Here is a 20,800-nt window from a genome sequence, read left to right on the forward strand (position 1 = left end):
ACTAGAGAAATGTCAATGTGAAAAAGTAAATAGGGAACAATGCTGCTGTCAAGGCGAATAAGCTTAAGCATAGTGACGTAATGCATCCCTTTTACGTCACCAATATGTACAACGAGCGAGGCAGTAGTTTAGATAGAAATGTGTTTGCATTTAACAATTTCTTACATTTTCTACATTATGAAAAGCTTTAAAAACCCTAATGAAATAATTTAGGTTATTTGGTTACGATTACTTGATTCGCATGATTTTTGGTTAGATTTAAGAAGAGAAATATTAAGAATTTAAGGAACATCGATAAATTTGAAGAAAGAATATTAACATTTTTGGAGAATTTTCTGACAGATATTTTGTATATAATTAAGAAAGAGATTAACAATAGCGATGACAATATGCACTTTGATACAATTGGATAATCTAACCTAAAGTGTGTATCGTCTATGACCCAACGATACAAGTTGAGGGTTAAGTATATTTTTACTGAATTCAGTGGTCCAGTTTAGGTAGTACGAGCAGTGCTCAAAATAGCGTAACCCGAGTAGACAGGGTGTTATTTTGAGCGAGCGATTTTCTACTTTGAGACGTACACTTTCCCCAGTGACGATGAGCTTTCTATTTAACCCTTAACTGTTACTCTAAGCTTTAGGAGTACCTCAACCGTCATAAACATTTCTACAACATAAACATAGAAATTTCTATGTTGAAATGAGGATGTTTCTATGAAACATCCTCAGAGAATCAGCCGGTTGTAAATCAACCTATAACCTACAGAAATACTAGTCGTGAAATTAAAGCTTAATACAAACAAATCACTTACAAATAATTTTTCAAATATAAAATCAATACAATTCATTTTCAATAAAAGTGAAATAAGATTTTAAAATATGATTATGTATTCAGTATAATATTCAATACAGTCTGAGGATCTCTTAAAAACACGAAATTTTATCTCTGATCTTATCTGCAAGCCACAGAACAACGACAAAAAAAATTGCACGGACGACAACAGAATTTGTTTTTAAAAAAGAGAAAGAAAGACATGTTTGAACGTCAAAGGTAAAGAATTTCCTGTGCGAATTTTCAGGATTTCTAGGATGAGTAACCATAAACAGTCGCGAGAAATTGACGGCCGTTTAACCAGAATCGAAGTCGACACGTCGTCGGCCATAGTTGAGCTGCTGGAACCCACGTATTTTCTGACGTATGCTACACATGTACGTGTGAATAGTGTCTGTGTCGAGTGTGTATGAGTCTCATGGCTACAATACAACGAAGCTTACTATACCATACCAACATAGGACGAACTAACTGTGCAAGATATTCGAGAAAACATATATAGTCACTATTTTAATATCGATGGTCAAATGCAATATCTAACCTATAAATGTTCATACGTTTATAAGAAATTTAGAAATACAGGAATATACAGAATGCACGCAAAGCTAAAATATGTGAAATATTCAAAGTGCTCGGTGGAATATTTGGAGGGTGAAACAAATTTTTATTTAAGTTTCGATCTTTTATTTGTTATAATACTTTGAAATAGGAAATGTATACTGTTATACAGTTCTAACGCTATAAAATGATTGAAAATTGTTCACGTTCGAAGTGAACCCTATAAAACACAATATTCACTACTTTAACATTGTTAAGCAAATTTGCTTTTGAGATTAATTTAAACTATTATACGGTTTGTAGGTCAAAGAATCGAATTTAAAATTTACGGGAACATTAAAGATTTACAGACACTTGAATATTTATCCAATCAAATTACGGCCCAAAATTCTCGCCATTGAAATTATTATCATCATCATGTAATATATATTATAGTATCGAATATTTGTGAAAATTGATTTGTCTCAACAAGCTTGGACAGATTAGCAAGTATATCGAGATGCTTCTAACATTACGCGTAGGATACGGTGTTTAAAAATAAACAGAGTGGATATTTTGCTTAATCGTCAATCAGGGCAAAATGTTATCTTTCAAAGCGTTGTCACGACGCCATATTATCAGAGTATACCTAGATCTAGTAATTCGTATCATTGCATACAGTTTATACACCCTGAATAAATCTAATATTTCAAATAAATGAAATATTCGAAAAATTATTTAAAATATTAAAAAAATAAGAATTTTGAAATTTTTATATTTCTAGTGTTTGCGAATTAATTCTACTAATACGCGAAGTTTCAGCAAGGCCTATTAACTGGTAAATCCTGAATAAATGAAGTTCATTTTTAGTCTTTCTTCTGTTACTATTTTTCTTCTAAAGAATTTCTTACGTGTAGCTTCTTTTTACTTAGTTCCAAGTACCGTGAATAGTTCATTTGCATCCTCTTTAGCCGAACAACTGCTCCAGGAATTTTTTCCGGTTTGAATATTCCTCGTTTGCAGATGGTTATACGTAGACTTCGTGATCGATCATTTCAAACTTCATTTTCGAATTTGTTTATTTTTCATGAAATTTATTTTCTTCAGAAAAAATTGTTAAAGATACATTTTATGAAAATTAAATTTCTTTCGCTCACGTAATACCAATTAAAAAAAAAATTGAAAAAGAGGAATTATTTCTTGTAGTTAAAAAAAAAAAAAAAAATTGAGAAAAAGTTCCACGAAAATTAAATTCGTTTTTCAGTTTCCAGAATTCTATCGTTCAAGAAACAATTTTATCAAGGAAAATTCGACAGAGCTGGAACGTTCCTTTCAACCCTGAAAGTCTACCCTCGAAAAAAAATTTCTAACCGAAGAAGTTATTAATTCAAAATTTACAACTGTTGTTAGCAACAGAAAAGAAATTTACGGTCAAAACTCGACTCATAATCGTAGCACAAGTACAATGATTTACCATGCTCCACTTCGGCTGCCCAGTCCTTATCAAGTTCAATACTTCACGATAAGATTAAGAAACTAGAACTTCAGCGTGGACTATGTATCACCGTGATACTTCGATTAAAACAGCAAATTCTATCCGGACAAATACATCGTTCTTTACGGCCAATTTCTTCTTAAATTAGTTAACACTAATATAAAACTTTAATATTTATCTTTTATTATTCGTAATTCTTTTGCTCTGTCATTTCAAGATGGCTCCCAGTTGCTTCCTACGACCATTATTTCATCTAATCGCCGTCTACAATAAAAGGTATAAAAGTTCACTTTCCAATTAAAATACATTCAAATAAAGGGGAAATGATAATATTTTGCGAATTATCATAGAAAATATTAAGTATATCTGGATTAGAAAAATTAGTGAGTGAATGTGGAGCCAGATTTTGCAACCGAATATCATGAGTCCCCCGTGGTTTTGCAAGGGAAAAGTTCTCACGGAAGATATTTCGTATTGTTCGCGGTGAGGAACCACTTCTCTCGCCCTTGCTCTGCTCTCCTATCCTCTCATTTACTTCGACCATCTCTCTTCGACCATTACACTTCATCCTTGTCGAACACGAATTTCGTGAAACTTCTCTCTTTTCAGTCTCACCCTCGACTCTTTTCTCTCCTTTTCTTCAACTATTCCCTATTCGCTCGCGGCGTCATGAAATCCAGCTGTGTTCGAGCGACGAAGACGGAAATAGACGCAGGGACGACGGGAAGAGAGAGTACAAAAGCGGAGAAGCCAGTCTTTTGTCCGGGGCGCGGCGTGCGCGCGCGCTCCAACTGCAAAAGCGCTCAAGCGTCCTTCTGTTTCGAGAGTATTTTGTGAATACTGTCGAAAATCTATTGCCAGCTTTTAAGCTTTGCACATATTATACATAGTGTATAATAATTTCAGAAAAACATATTGAGAACTTCTTTACTATTTTTATCAATTGATACGTTGGCAGAAATGGCAAAATAGTATTGGGTTGTACCGTGTTTTTGCATTTATTGTGTAAAGAGAGAAAATGGGGAGAATGTACGTTACAACCTAATAAATACATTTTCATAGTGCATTCTAGCATAGTAATACCGTGAATACAGTGACGCATATAGTACCGTACTGCAATACTTATAAGTCGTTTTACTTTACAGTCCGTTACATTAACTTTTGCTCTATATTTTTCATAAAATAATAAAATACATTTATTACATTTAAATATCCCACACATTTAAAAACCTAAACTATCATGGCGATCTACAACGCAACAATGTCAATCGAGGGTTAAAGTTTGTTTTTGATCGTCAAAAGTGTTTAATAATTCCCTATATTTTCTGACAATATTTGATCAATATACGTGATTTAAGAATCTTCATTCTTTAGTTCACTCGTGGTTTTAGAGAAAATTTTATCAAGGGGATGATATAATATCTTCAAATCAGTTCAATAAATCTCGTATAAAAATAACGATCTTTCGTTAAAGGAACATTTTCCTTTAAAAGAATATGAATAACTTTGTTACATAACATAATATTTTACACACTACTCAGTAAACGCTATCGTCGGTAGAGTTTGTATTTCTTTCGGAAGAAATACATATAGCCTTCATATTTATTAATATCTCGTTCATTACATATCAGACCTCTAGCCATTAGTGTACCTAATAATAATAGGTTATGAAAGTGGTTATATGACGCAAATAAATCAATCTCATTGCATACCTCGCACAAGATACACACAAATAAATATAGAATAGCCTTTGTTATTGCCTTTCTCTCTCGCTGGTTCATAAAACTATCGTGCAGGTTATTAACGTATTACATATTACGTTCCAATCGAAATTATATATACGTTTCGCGTTATTATAGTCGCTAGGATCTTCAGATTGTAATTACCGTCTCTCTCGTTCGTTTCGAATCTCGTTTTGCTTTGATCTCGCTTTATCGTGTCTCGAATTTAAAATTTGAAGTAGGGGAAGATGCGCCTGAGGTGTATAGGTTGGCTCCCGTGACGCGCAACATTAATGGCGGCGCTATGCGCGCCAAAGCGACCAAGAAACAGTGGCATTTTATGAAAATCGTCAAGAGTCCCTTTGAGGTATTTGCACCGCGCACTTCTCAACCAGAGAACCGTCGTTCGCGTATATATATACGGTTTCCGTATCGAGCAGCGACTCGACGTCCGTGTGTTATCGATCGTACCTCGTCATTCTTCCCTCGAACGCTCTTCAAGCGTCGATTAACGAAACTCTGCGGGACTTTGAAAGATCGATACGGTTCTTTCTTCCAGGTTTCATTCTGCACATTCGGGATTTTATCATCCTGTCACGTTTTGTGTATAACGTTTCTCCATTTATTGGAAGTCGTAACATCATTATGAGGCTTAATGAAGTTTTCAAATGTGGCATAAAGTCATATATATATGAATATATATATATAAATATATATATAAATTATATTAATAAATATTATATATATAAATATATATATATATATATATATATATATATATATATATATATATATATATAGAGAGAGAGAGAGAGAGAGAGAGAGAGAGAGAGAGAGAGAGAGAGAGACTAATGCGCTTTATGGTAAATGCTGCCTTATGTTTGTAGGAATTTTTTGAAAATCTTTAGATAGATGTAGTATTGTATCACTATATTCTATTATATTAGTATATCATCACTGAAAGTTAGTATTATATTATAGTATTGTATCATGGTATACCATTGAGTTTAAATGTAATATACGAATCATTTATAATCCAATGATACTATTGAGGATTAATTAACATAAATTCAATCAATTTCACATTGCAATTTTGGTCTTCGTTAAGCCGAATTTACACTGTTTCATTTCCCATCCGCGTATGTGACAAAGACGCTAACAGCGTTCACCCACCGTGTGCTTCCAAAGTGTGACAGTGTAAATTCGGCTTTATTGTAATAAATGATTGACAAGAATCACTTTCTATATCATGTAGTAATACGTACGTCAATCGCCTAGGAGATGTTACAAGATGTATACTGTTTCCTTTGATCAATTAGCGTTTAGTACACAGAGGCGGCGGTGTCCTGATCGGCGTAAAAGCGCTTATAAACAATGATGTCCAAACATGTCAGCCGGTAATGGCACGTAGCAGTCTTTCGAGAGCGGCAGGATGTGTCGCGTGTGTGCAGAGCCTCGCGATCGCAACACCAAACGATGCGGCTCTAGTACCGATGTAGTAAACGTGATTTAGCGACGTCTACCGCGATTTATTTACGAATCGACAGTCCGAAACACGCTTGAGGTAGTACGCGGTCAGACGTGCCCGAATATATATTGCTAAATGTAAAAATTGTTCCACCATAAAATATTTCCACGAAAAATATTTTACTTCCCGTACCTTTTTATTTAAATTGCGGATAAATCGTTTAATATAGATGAAACTTTATAATGCTATTTTATCTTGCTAAAAACTAAAATATTAAAAAGCTTATTATACAAAACAAAGTTCAGAAAGTTCGATTAAATATGAACTATGGTATATTAACTTTTATCAAATTGTGTAATACAGTTCTACTTTATTGGAGATTTGAGGTTAGGTTCGATAGAGAGCACGGTTGTACCAAGTTTAAACCATTAAGAACTAATTTTCTATTAACCAATCTGCAATTTATTTTCTATAAATTTACATTATTGAATTCTGTCCTTTTTTTTTTTAAAGATTAAGGTTATGTAAGGAAATTCCAGGAATTTGCTTAACGCTTTCTTCGTGAATATTTTTTCCTCTGTCTGAGATACCACAATTTCATGAAGTTTGACGAAGTTCGAACCTTTTTTTCTTCCTTCTGAAGAAAATGAACGAAGAAACGAATGGAAAGTTCCTTCCGGCCTCGTCTAAGAATTATGATAAACTACGTTTTATGATTAAATTATGGAAATTGATTATGGACTGCCCTTCCGCGACAATATTATGCCGTTTCACTTAACCAGGATAGATTTGGCTTCGATAGAGGCGGGCCAGACGATTAAAGAACGGGTGAGGTGTATTTTCGTCAACCTCGCCTAGGTATCGGTACCGCAAAATCGCGTTGCGCCATTTCAGTGGTACCAAACTTACTCTGCCAGTGAGACCAACGCAAAATTCACTCCACTAACGACCCATCGATATAAAAATCATGCAAAAGCAACAGTGTTAGAAAGTTTAACACCTTTCACATTTTATCAACACCTTCGATATATGTCTGCAAAATCTATTAACTTCGTCCCACTGTATTTAAAGCGAAATGAAAAATTTACGCAATACTGGTCCAAACCCTTAACCAAAAGTGTATTAATAAATTTTCAAACTCTTTTTTCTCGAATGCGAGACGTCGTACGAAAAAATGTTATTGTATTATTACAAGATAGGACTCAAGCATGATTAATTTATGATATTTGATTTTCAAATATTTTTATACGTAATTATAATGCGTAGTACAGTATGGATACTGTTTTCCTTATTAGAAATTTAGTTGACAGCGTGCAGCTGTTTCCAGCGATTTTCTCTGCCCTTATGTAGGCGGTTGTGAAAGTGTTAACATTTCCTTCGTATTTCTGGGCCGACAGCGTGTTAACACATTGGTTACCGTTTCACGCGATACTTGACTACGTATCCGTCGTATCGATTGCTGTCTGCACCATGTTCGCAGACACAAATGCGCGAGAACCACCATCGATGTGCTATTAATACATTCCCAAAAGAAAATGTGTTTATTTCTTGCAACGACCAGACCGTAATTTATCCAGTGCAATTTGGTGTGCATTTTGTAAAGCGTAGTACTACGGGCTAATGTTAATTTCTCGAGTGAAAATCCACACGAGCCGCTTCTAACGAGATATTAACGTGATAAGACTTACATGGAATGTAATTTATTGCAAATGTAAAAAAAAAAAAAAAAAATGCAATGCTACGTGGTAACGACCAGTTTTCAAAATATTTGCATAGAGAAAGTTCTCGAAATCCATTCCTAATACCGAAATATCAAGCACAGAGCACTGCATAGTATAACCTATATGTGACATGTAATTTGATACAAACTTTAAAACGCTTCACGTCCAGTTCCTAAGATCCAGATAAAAAGTTCGAGATATATCTCCAGCAATGCACACACACAGTATAATTTTTTACAAATGTGAAAAAACGCGATACTGCGTGGGAACAAAAAAAAAATTTATCTCAGTCCTTAAAAGAAATACTTTAAGACCTGTTTTTAAGAAAACATCAATGCATAATTTATTAGAAAAGCATAGTGCTGCATACTAAATATTCTACGTGATACGATCCTTGTCTTTTTGCCATGTTTTTGTCATCTTTTTTTGTCATTTCTTCGCGAGAGACGATTACATCGATAAAAATTCTCGAAACAGCAAGTGGAATTTTCGCGATGCCTGCTTCAGACACGGTTCACGTCGACATTATCTGCTGCGCTGAACGCGTTAAGAGCCGAGTGAAACGGCCGCAGACAGCGCCTTAAGCTTTTTTCACGCGGATACCAAGAGGCTGACCCACTTGCGCGGCAGCCTATACGCCGTGCAAATTGCCCGTAGAATTTCGTCGCCAAGTTTCGGTGCAAAATGCCGCGAGCTGTTGCGCGAAACCTTAACACCACCGCAAGACCTTCAACGATTCGACGGGCTACGATAAATTTACGAACAATCGATACTGATATTATGCAATCGCTACGAAGCTGTTTCAACATCTAAATATGTAACATTAGGCACATTCGTTCGAGTCTCCTTAAAGGATCGCATCGCCTGTTATTATTTTCATATCAAATATATTCATGACCAAGGAGTGTTTTCTTCTACAGTTTTATTATATCTTTCATGAAAAAATTCAAGAACATGTGTTTTTATACCTCTTAAATAATTTTTGCAATATTTCTTTAGACGTAGAAATTAGCGTGGACTTTGTTACACACTCAATTCGATATGTATGTTGATTTCGTTCAACGACCAAACTGTAATATATTCAGATGTAAGTTTGAATAAATTTTAATAGGAATTTATTAAAGTTTATTTTCGTACCACCGGAATTCTACGAATTCTTTTTACGGACGTATCTCTGTTAATTTTACTGCAGCGACTGACTTTTTTCCCCCTTTCTGCAATGGCGGCGCGCAGATTGATACGTTCTGCGAAGTCTGAAACGGCGCGGCTCGTTTTAATTCGAATAGACGATGACGGTAGAATCGATCCTGTCTGATGAAAGAGTCGGCCGATTTGAAAGCTCTAATGGAATTCCTGTTTCCACGAAAACGCAGGCGTAGAGGAGGGAAGAGGTGGGGGGAAAAGTTGCGAATATAATGCTGTTGCCGGGAAACAGAGTTTTCCCCGTTGAAATCCTGTTTTTAATCGAACAACGAAACTGGTTTTCGCCGACAGACATCAAATGATATTCTCCCCATCGATTCTCTGACTTAGGATTACCTATTAACACGTTCTAGTGATTAGCATCCAACATTTCCTTGTAGATCCTAATCTTAAGATTTTCTAGTCCTTTCGTCAAACTCAATTTCTTTTCCCACAAAAAAATCTACATTTTGTACTAAATTCTAATTCCAGAATTTTCTAAAACGCCCCTAGTTCCAATGTATTAAAATAAGTCTACATTTCATATTAAATTTTAATTCTACTATGCCCTGAAAATTCCAGATAGACCCAGTACCTTAAAAAAATCTCATGAAAATAAAATCAAAAAGGTTCATATTTCATACTGTATTAAATTCTAGTCCCAAATTTGCCTGAAGTTTTTCTAAAAATCCCACTAGTTCCAGCTTATTGGAAAAAGTGTACATTTTATATTAAATTCTAGTCCTAGAGTTTCAACAAAAACCCCTTAGATCTACTGTATTAAAGAAGAGTCTTATATATTTAAAGTTTTATATCAAATTATAATACTAGCGTACTCCAAAATTACCTAGAGTCAATATCTTAAAAAAATCTCTATAAAATATAGTCTTCCAATGATAAGCTAAATCGCAGCACAAATTATTCTGTAGTATTTTCTAACGAACGTATCCATATACTTAGATCGACTTAACTATCAGAAAAATCACGGAAGATAATCGATATTTACTGAGCATAATAACCACGAATTTATAAGAATATAGAACTATTGCTATCTAGTAACTGAAATAAAACAAGTCTTGCTTGATCTGTGCTCGTCTAGCACACATTCCACGCTTCGTATGTCGTTAAAATTGGCATAATCTCGCGTGATTAATCAATACAATACTGTACGTTGTATTAATCGAGCAAAGACCGATTGCTACTTGCGCTCGGTCGCGTGAATTCATCGAATAAATTATGACTATTTTTGATGGCGTATTATCGCTGAAATATTCACGCAGCGGCTCGAAAATCTCACACGTAACGAGGGAAGACAGCCGCGAAGTATGCGACGAATCGATGAGACCGATCGCGGAGAAATCTACGCGCAATCGCGCCGCCATCTGCCCCTATCTATCCGTACTAAAATCTTTCTTTTGTTTCCCCGAGATCCATCTACTGTGGTGTTAATTACTTTGAACGCTTATGTTGAGGCGTGCCTGAATTCCAATCGGAGGATTACGAACCGGCGACTCGTTAATTAATAAGAATCGTCGAGAAATCGATGATCGACACGTTTCCACGGCAGCTCACGGTTTCGACGTTCTAATTCCTGCGACGATAACCGATTGACAAAGGAGAAATCGATTGGACTAATTGGTTTATATAACGAAACTACGGCTTTATGTTAGGAAAAAGAAAGAAATTGACGGTTTTAGGTTAGTGTGAGAATGTAGAGAAAATTTGAGAAATTATTCGATGAATCGTCTCGATGAGCTGATATGTCTCGACAACTTCATTTTGTCGTGGTTATTAAATAACATCGTCTACTGTCGAATAGAAGGAAACTTGCTATAAAAGTAACCGGCTGTATTGGTAATTTATGAATTTTAAGTATTTACGTAATGAGAGACGAAAGCAATTTTTTGCGAGATCCTAGGAATTCTTAATCGTATCTCGGAGAACGACAAATCTCTTTCTGACGATACGTTAACTATTTTTTTTGTTTAAATATTTATTATTCCATCTGGTTTTTCTTATTTGAATATACAATTATTTTCTTAAGCTCCTTCTTTTATAAGCTCGATCTTGGGCTGATTTACAATTACAAGTGGCAAATAATTATCATCTAAACAAGATAATTTTATCTTCCTCGTGTTATTCCTAAATTTGCATTGATACATAATTACACCTAGAAAACATCGGTCGTCAAAATAAAATAATTTCCCAATGGAATTTCCCGAACTTTTCACCGCTGATTCACAACTCTCAATTTTCCATCACTTTTTATAAAAAAAAAGAGAAAAAAGACTTTTTCAAAAATCATTAATCCACCATTACACGGCATCAACAAAATGGGAAACGCAGATGGTCGTTAATTAAACATTGATGCGGTAGAATGTCAATAATAAATATCAAATCGAAATTAATTATGAAAATGAATAATTCATGCGTCTTCCTCATTCATGACGCTGGAATTTTGTGTTCGATCAAATTTTCATGATGGCTGCGGTGGTGCGGGGAGGCTAGTGTAAAAAGTTAATGGCCGCCACCAAAATAAATGATCGTTGATTTCGCTTGGAAAAAGAGTTCCGGCTGCAAACTAGTCCTATTTCCCCAAGGCAAGCAATGAGCTTGCAATTTCCATTCGAATCGAGTAAACAAGATTCGCGTAGTCGATTTTCTTCTGCCACCACCCATCTCGCGCCATTCTTCCTATGATGGCCGCCAATCTTTGTAATCGAGATATTTCTCATTTATTGAATCACGTGTTGCCAACCTTTTCTTCGTTTCATCGTGATTTTTAACTAAATCGTTTGGCCCTTAGCTGAATTGTGTAACCGTTATTGATTTCTATTATTGTAATTAATATCGAACCTATAACATTTGTTTTAAAAACTAACTGTACATTCTCAGGAAGACTTTAATAATTATCACAAGTATTTTGAGGACTTTTTGAAGACATAAAATAGCATATAAATGAAATAGAAAATTAACTACAGAAAGTTGACTAATAAAAAACTTGCAAATGTATGGCAATTAAAAACTTACATCTCTGTAATTCTAGAAATCCCTAAGAATTCCTGTAGACGCATTGCGAAATATTTATATTTCAAATTACTTTCTAATCTTGGAGGTTCCTCAGGAAATTTATCTAAATCTAATTTCTTGCAAAAAGTGTATATTCCACATCAGATTCGAGTCTTCTAAAAAAACAAAGTCCACCGTTTATATTAAATTCTAATTTTGTTGTTCCCTAAAAATTCCCCTAGACCAAGTTTCCTATATTTTTCTCTAGAATGGTCGGTGTATTTGTTTTTTCACTGAAGCATAGCGTGAACAAGATTCTTGATAACAGCAGATTATACGATTACTGGGTAAGACGACTCGGAAGCGTCTCAATGTTCGCGATCCGTGTACGCCTCCTCGACAAATCGATTTCGACAAAAACTAGGCGGTCCTGCAGGCCGAGTGGCGCTCAACCTACTTTTTCCACGCGCGCCAAACCCACCTCGAAAATGACGATGAATCCGCCTTTCGTTTAGCCACCACTTACATTGTCGATCTTTGATTCTATATATTTTTCATTGTACCAATTGCTATTTTTAATGACTCTGAGGAAATCACTATGATATGACGCGAAATATAAAGAAAATATAAACAATTAATATACATATATAATAAAGAAGCAGCTTAAGGAATTGTAAATAAGCTTTAGAAATTACAAAGTATCTGGACTGTCCTATGTGACGACAATGACAAAACGACCTATTGCAATATGTTTAGAAAATTATAACGATTAAATTAATTATTAAATGTAAGGTCTATCAACTTGCAACTTGTCAATTTACTAATATTTTTAATTAATTTGACGAAGTATTGCTTCCAGGGGCCTGATGGTGAAAGGAAGAATAAAATGTGTGTGTCGGGGAAAAAAAAAAAAAAAAAAAAAAAAAAAAAAAAAAAAAAAAAAAAAAAAAAAGAAGAAGAAGAAGAAGGAACCAATGATAATGAAGGGAATGAAAGGTCGAAATAATAAATGATAAAAGAGCAAATAGAAATATATTTCACTTGATTAGGAGGCTTTTTGCTAATCCTAAACGCGATGCTATTGTTTAGTGAGAGGATCGTGATCGATGAATCTGAACCATCCGTAATTCCTCACCGATCATGGTGAACAATATGCGATCAGGTAACGTGTAATTACGTGATACGATTATGGACTTCGATCGGAGAACTTCGCTGCTCTTCCGACTTTTCCTCTGCTACAAAAGCGGATTTATGTTGTATAGAAAGGGGTTTAGAATGGGAACTTTCATTCGACATTAAAGGAAATTTTATGTAAAATGAAGTGTACTTCATGAAGTAAAATTGGAAGAAATGGAAAACCAGAAATCACTATGAAATTAACAAATTCTGCATTCAAGAAAATAGAAATATCCTAATTCTTAAATATTGAAAAAGGAATTAAAATATGTAAAAGAATCTACAAGATTATGTATAAATCTCATGATTATGAATAATTCTATTAAGGCATTTATAAATAATTCTAATTCTAATAATCCTAATGAAAGTATTATTTTAAATAATTAATAATTAAAACTCGGAGACAAAAGTAATTTAGAGGGAAAAATCCTATCGTCAATTTTATTAGAAACCTTATCTGATAAACCGATTCGCCAAAGGAATTACTATACACCTGCATATCCATCACTTTTATAAACTAAAATGTAGATGTGCATTTGCCCCGAGTTTGATCGATTTACTTTTTGAGCTTATGCATAATTTTTATCCCGCAACGATGTTCCTCGATAGATAATAAAAGTTGAAATTGAGTTGCGAGTTATCGTCAGAATAACTCATTTCATTATTTTTAAAACATAGGTAAATAAAGTATCCTTTCGTTTAGTAATAAAACAAACGTTATTCAGAATTATTCTACTAGAAAAAGGTCACTAGATTTAATACCTATAAAAACACGAGAACGTTCAAAAAGAAAATACCATTTTCATAACAGAAAAGAAGTTCGTAAAAATTAGTTGAAAACATTATCTCGTGTTGTTTAAATGATAATGAACGAATAAAGGTTGGAATTAAAATAAAGATCAGACGTTTAGGACTGCGACATCCGGATTAGTGAGAAAAGACATAGAAGAATATACACCGTTGATCCTCTGGTTACATTATTCACGTGTAATTCCCTTAGATTACGTTTGCAGCTCGTTCGACGAGATAAAACCTGGCTGTTTAACATTTTTCATGTTACATACCGTTAAAAATGATGCGATTAAAAGTTTATGAATTAACAGGCAGCGCGCGGCGCACCTTTTTTCTGTTTGCCAATTATTAATTCAAACATTTATCTTTTGAACTACGCTTCGTTTGCGGAATTATAATTATCCTCTTTCCAAATCCTATTTAACGCGCTATTATACTTGTTTAAATAATTAACCTCCCTTCGTTTGGTGACATTTCACATGCCAACTTTTTTATTTTTATTTATTTATTTATTTATTTTTTTTTTATTTTTTTTTTTTTTTAAACCAATATTGTAAAGTATATTATCCTTATATTTAATATCTACGTAATTACAGGAAAATGTTTCTTTTACGAGATAAGCTAACTTATGGGCTAATTTTATATTTTTATACTACATTTTGTATTTTATTAATTGTTCTTCTTTTGTCAACATTAGAAAGTAGATTAATTCTATATCGATGCCATTGTGCATTTTAGTGCAATCCCTTTCCCTACCAACATTATAAAACATATAATTCCCCATATCGAATATCAGATACTCTCATTTATTCATTAATTATACTTATCAATATTATTCTATTATATTAATATTGAATATTTACATATGCATTGCGGAAAAATATTATTTTTATGAAACGAAACTAGCCGGTGATATATTTTTAGATCGTATCGATAAGTCTTGTGTCTTAACAATTTTTCTTGTTTTTTTCTTTACTAATGACACATACAATTATTATGAATCATATAACAATTATTATACTATTCCATATACATAACGAATAATTATTAGAATAATTACACCGGTTTCGCAATTTTATATTTCATGAATTTTTCTTTCCCATAGCATAGCGAAGCATATAACGTATTTTATCGAAATAATTGCCCTGATATAGTACCATTTTATGTTTCAGCATTTTCTCCCACTTGTACCAACATTGTAAAGTACGACGTCCCTGTCGAATATTTACATAATCGGGAGAAAATTTTCTTTTTATAAAGCGAAGCAAGCTTGTAGACTAATTTTAGATCTTGATATTCAGGTAAATAAAAATGTAACTGTACCGTGCCTCTAATGGCCGATTTAACCGAGAAGAGGTATTATTTGCATAGCCCTACGCACACAGCAGCCATTAGCGCAACATATGTTCAACTTTCGTGACTTGCAACGACTCGAGGAAACTGGAATCGCACCGCGTTCAATATTTCGCGTTCTATTTCCTCTTTTTCATTATTTTCTTTTTTTTTTTTCCCCAAGTCCCTACAAAATGAACAAAACGCACTAAATATAGATAGTCCGTTTGCAATTCGTATATTACGAGATAAATAACAGCTAGTTGAAGCATGACAAACGTAAAATCGATTTCTAATATGTAGCCAAGAGGCGAGTGGGTGGGCCAAAAGGGGCGGGAATTTATGAACGACGTCGATTTCGGGCGGAATGTCTCGCCTTTCGAGCATCTTCAACGGCCCCATAAATATTCCACATCCTATAAATTTAAATAAACCAGGGGAATTTGTATGCGGTAAAAATGGACGGCCTTATGGTGCGAAAATTCAATTTCTGTCGATAAAATGCCCGTGTATATTATTTATGTCAAATTTTTTCGAAGAAATATAAACGTTGACTGACGAGATTACTCATTTTTAAACTTGTTATCTAGCCTGGTAAAGACAAACATGTTTTTCCATGTCTGATTTCAGTTAATTTATATCGTTCAATTTTCAATTCGATATGGAAATTGATGACAGAAAATTCCAAAGATTTGTTTAACAGTTTTCATTACGTATAACCTATTAAAAGCTAACTTCATGTATATCTGTTCTTGTCAGTCAGTTTATTTTATTGATTTCTATTCTTTAATGTTGAGGTTATGAAAGGAAATTCTAAGAATTTGTTCCATTATTTCCTCTAGATCATACAAAATTTCTAAATCCCATAAAGTTTGAAGAAACTGAACTATTTCTAGTACTTTATGATTATCTAAATCTTTATATAAAGCACGAAGATTCTTTTCGTATTTCCGGTTTGCATACTAAGCTTCCATAAATTATCTATTATTCTGATATTTATTTTATATCTTAACAAAACAGTAAATAAGAGAGTAACGATAAACTAGTTACGTTATTTTACATTCATTAATAATGTTGTATTAACGCGATTTTTACATATTATTTTGTCGTTAAATCGGCAAAGGATGAATGAAAACACGATTACGGAAGGAAACTCGATGTTTCGAAGAAAAACATGGCGGATCGAAAATCTGTTGCTCGGAACGGTACACGTCACGGACACGACACAGTCACACGTACAAACCGTTACTCCCTATTTGCTTAATGAGTTAAGGACGCCAGTGAAAAATGGCGTCTAATCGCTTCTGGATTCTTTTGCGATTCTGTATACCGCGTTACGTAAGTGGCTATCAATTTCATAGATTTCCGAAGCGGTGCATCAACGCAAGCCATCAAGTACCGTTTGAAAAATCGCACCACTGCATATACCCACTCGCCAGCCAATACAATTCTCACACGACCGTACTAACTGTGTTACTCTCAAAGATTGTCGAAATTATTTTTATATATATTTGTTATTTAATATACATAACAACTGCGAATCTACTTAGAAGGAAATAATTAAATATTATTAGTATATATATATACACCATATTGTAAATACAAGTATTAAATAGTGATTTACTATTTGAGTGAATTACATAACCGTAAAACTTGCAATAATGCTTGGTTAATATGCATAATAATAGTGGAACTATTTTCAACGAAGAAATTAAACAGTGTTTATGTATGCCGCATAATTTTACAAGTATTAAATAGTTTCAGTTTACTATTCGACTCAATTACACAATCGTAAAATATGTATGCAATATTCATTAATATGTATAATAATTGTGAAACTATTTTTCACGATAAAATTAAATAATTTTAATTTGAAACATAAAATTTGTATGTCTACGTCATATATAAATAGTGTTAAAATAGTATGTAATTTACCACTAGAGTCAGTTACATGATATTAATGTATGATATAGATACAATGTTTCGTTTTGACGATGTATCTTACATATCCAGTTAACGAAATATGTTTCAAGAAAATTCTAAGTATCTTTCTTCAATGAATACGGATATGCGACACATTTGTTTATTGAACACATATGAATATTTATAAATATTACAGACTTATCGCAAAATGTCTTCCAAGAACTGGAGGGGATAACGCCGGTTAGTTAACGAGGTAAAATCCCGGTCAGTTAACGTGGCACTGCTGTACATATGCACCGTGCAGCAAGTGACTACTGTTACGGAATTTCCTGACGTTTCAATATTCATTTTCCTCGATACTCGTGATAACTAATATAACCACAGTTTATCATAATTCGTTGACGATTCGATGATCGTCACTAGAAGAATCGTAATAATTACATGCATGACTAACTGCGTTTCTAGCACGAAGCAAGAACATAGAAGCTATTCGGTATTACAATGGTAAGATATCGGAGAATGGCTTCGTAGAGCTCGAATTTCGAAATCGAAACTGGTCCGGCTGATATGTTCGAATTACCAATTTCGAGGCAGGCGGAGTGTAAGGTTTTCATTTTCAACGGACAACCAAAGGAGCGATACATACGACCTCGCCGTGGAAACGTACACGTATGCACACGCATGTACACGTATATACGTAACATACGAGCGTGACACGTCGAGAAATCTATGGCTTCAAGAGGACGGTCGGAAGACGGGCGGAAATGGGAAATGCCTTGGTCAACCGATCGGGAACCCTTTTCGTCGGACTTTCAACGTTTCCGTCGGCAACAGCCACCATGTTAGCGTTGCCTTGAGCCGCCTTTATTGCGCAGCGAGAGAGACCAACGTCAAAAAAACTGCCCCGCGCTCTCGTTATCTCTCGCGAAAGAGGGAAAAAAAAGTACGGCTGAGTACACACGGGGCAACGAGTAATTCGCGACAATCGCGACGAAAATTATTCGCATCTGCTATTGTGCATTATCGGTTCGAAGAGCAACGGCCCCGTTACGTCGCTGAATAAATTTTCTACCAATTTTTCTCTAAAGCAATATCCACCCTTATTTTTCTTTCTAACACGTAAATTAGCCTTTGTTTATATGATACGTACAAAAAATATCGAATATTTGAAAACGCGAACGAGCGGAGAGCCATGTTCAAAATATTTACAACGGACGACATAGAAGAAGGAATGTTACAGAGAAATTTTAACGAGCATAGAAAGAAGAGAGGTACGAGATACGATGGATAATCGCGATAGGAAATCACGATTTCGACCCATTTCCGGATCGACCTTCGTACCATCTGCGGCACATAAACAACCACGCAAAGGCTATCCGTAATGGATGCACAGGACTGTCCAACGGAATTACAATTTCGCGGGTAACGAAAAGAGAAAGTTATAATATGAATTAGAATATTATACAGAAAATTTGACTTACAGCATCTCCTTGGCGGCGGAGCTTGCGAAGTACATCACGGTGGCGGCGGCGGCACAGCAGTCACGGTCACAGTCACGTAAGCCCCGAACAACGGCCACGAACACAAGCGAAGAAACACTCATCACTGTCACTAGGCTGCTCTTTTTTTTTACCAGTGGATCTCGAATAAATACATGTACGCACGCGAGAGAGTACGAGAGCGACGCGTGTCCAAGTATTCGATAGTCGAGAAAAGAAAAACGATTTCTTCGACGTTCCCGTTCCGCCTCGTCCTTTAACTCGCGAGAAGTAAGGAACACTAGGGAACACGGCTCCAACACGAATAACTTACGGACACTGAATTCTAGAACACGGAAGTAACTCGCGACACACTGAATCCGTCAGAAAAGCCACTGCCGTGCAGCAAAGCCTAGAGTTACAGAGAGCACCGCGCTCCTGGCTCGTACCGATTTTAACCTCGCTTCGTAGTGATTCGGTGCAGTCGAGTTTCTTGACTGAGCGGCCGATGCTCGCTGAGCCGTGCCCCGCCAGGCGCCACTGCTGCCACACGACCGCTGTAGCGACGTTCAAAGTTACTAGACACGCCGCAGGAGCGTTGTGAGCCACTATTCTTTTAAATTCTATTATACAGTAATTTTTTAATATTAATTTGAGGAATAAATTACGCGTAATTTTTTTAAGGATATGGTATTTATGTCGATTAAAATCGTATATCTGTGAGGATATTTTAGTTTAGAAAGTTTTGTTAATTTAGTATATTACTGGCAAATCATAAATGTTTTATAAGTGAATGTTGTATGATTTTAATAGTTGTATATTAATAATTCATAATAATAATTTATATTATATGTGATTTTATAAATGTTGCATAATGTTGATAATAAATGCATCTCTCTTTTAAATTTATATTTAGAATCAATTCTTAATAAATAGTATATAGGAATTCTATATGGATGAAAATTATCGTTGTGAGGATATTCTGATTTACAAAATGTTGCAGATTTTAGTAACTGATTAAATGTTATAATTATTACAAAATATTAAATCTTAAATATTTTATGAATGAATTTAATTTTTTATGGATAAATTTAGAAATATTACATGATGTTACTAGTAAGTAGAAAATTTATTTTGCAGGTGAAAAACCTTTTTTGCAAACTTTGCAAATGCAAGTAAAACTGGTTTTTAATTGTTTCAAAGCTATCATTTCAGAAGATATTTTATACCAAGTAATTGCAATGACGTTACGTGTTGACAGAAAATTATGATTGTGTGCAATAAAGTTCTGATTATTATGGAAATAAACTAGTCTTCACACTTTGTTCCGCTATACGTTTTCATTCGCATTTCTTTGTTGATAAAAAAGAAAGAAACGTCGTTTCCGCTTATTTCCAAACTTCGTAGACCATTATTGTAAAATATTAGATAATAATAAAAAAATATAAAAGTGTATACTATAATCTTAGTGGATCCTAAGATATTCTTAATTAATCTAAATTAATGTATAATAAAACAATAATTGCGATTTTTAAGTGGAACAAAGTAGGGAAATGCGACTCTTCGAGAAATTTATAACGACCTAGTAGCAGCATTAAGAAGAGGGTCACTCTCTCGTCTCGTGCTTTCATTCGCGGAAGAAGAAATCGCACCGAATCCCGATTACTTCTTTAATTAATTTAACAAGCTATTCTTTGCAAATTTATTGTAAGAAATGCTATTGTATTACACATAATCATCTTAGAAGCTATTCTATGTGAAACTTTGTTCTATGCAAATATTTTAATATCGTTATCTCCTCATAATACTCCTTATAATATTAAACAAAATACTGAATTATATTCCCGATCTTCTTTATCAACTTTAAAATAAAGAGAAAGATACAGTATTATACAATCATGATTTCGAAGGTTCGAAATTACTAACCTAGTCTCCATATTTCTAATTGTCTAATCCATAATTTTATTTGTCAATTAAAAAATATTTAATTCTTTCCTCTAATAACAAAATGAGCACCGTCGACGAGCTTCTGAATTTTTTTGCTTAATTAGAGCATTTTTTAATCATAAGTTGGTAATGGCGAATCCATGTATTGGTCATCTGCCGAAGTGGCGAGGCCTGATTGGTTGGCG

The 20,800-nt window shown here is 34.3% G+C and overlaps 2 protein-coding genes across 4 annotated transcripts in view; one reads left to right on the top strand and one right to left on the bottom strand.

Moving 5' to 3' along the window:
• The window catches only part of LOC132914500 (uncharacterized), an 80,320-nt gene extending 61,179 nt beyond the window's left edge, over window positions 1-19,141 (bottom strand). For both annotated transcript variants that reach the window (XM_060973659.1, XM_060973658.1), the window contains exon 1: window positions 18,672-19,141. The gene's annotated coding sequence lies outside the window, so the exon portion shown is untranslated. The remainder of the gene's footprint in view (window positions 1-18,671) is intronic.
• LOC132914513 (chitinase-like protein Idgf4) overlaps window positions 1-20,800 on the top strand; it is a 76,060-nt gene that overhangs the window by 32,724 nt on the left and 22,536 nt on the right. The window lies entirely within an intron of this gene.

Source organism: Bombus pascuorum, chromosome 15, assembly GCF_905332965.1.
Source record: "Bombus pascuorum chromosome 15, iyBomPasc1.1, whole genome shotgun sequence".
In the NCBI taxonomy this organism is placed as follows: Eukaryota; Metazoa; Arthropoda; class Insecta; order Hymenoptera; family Apidae; genus Bombus; species Bombus pascuorum.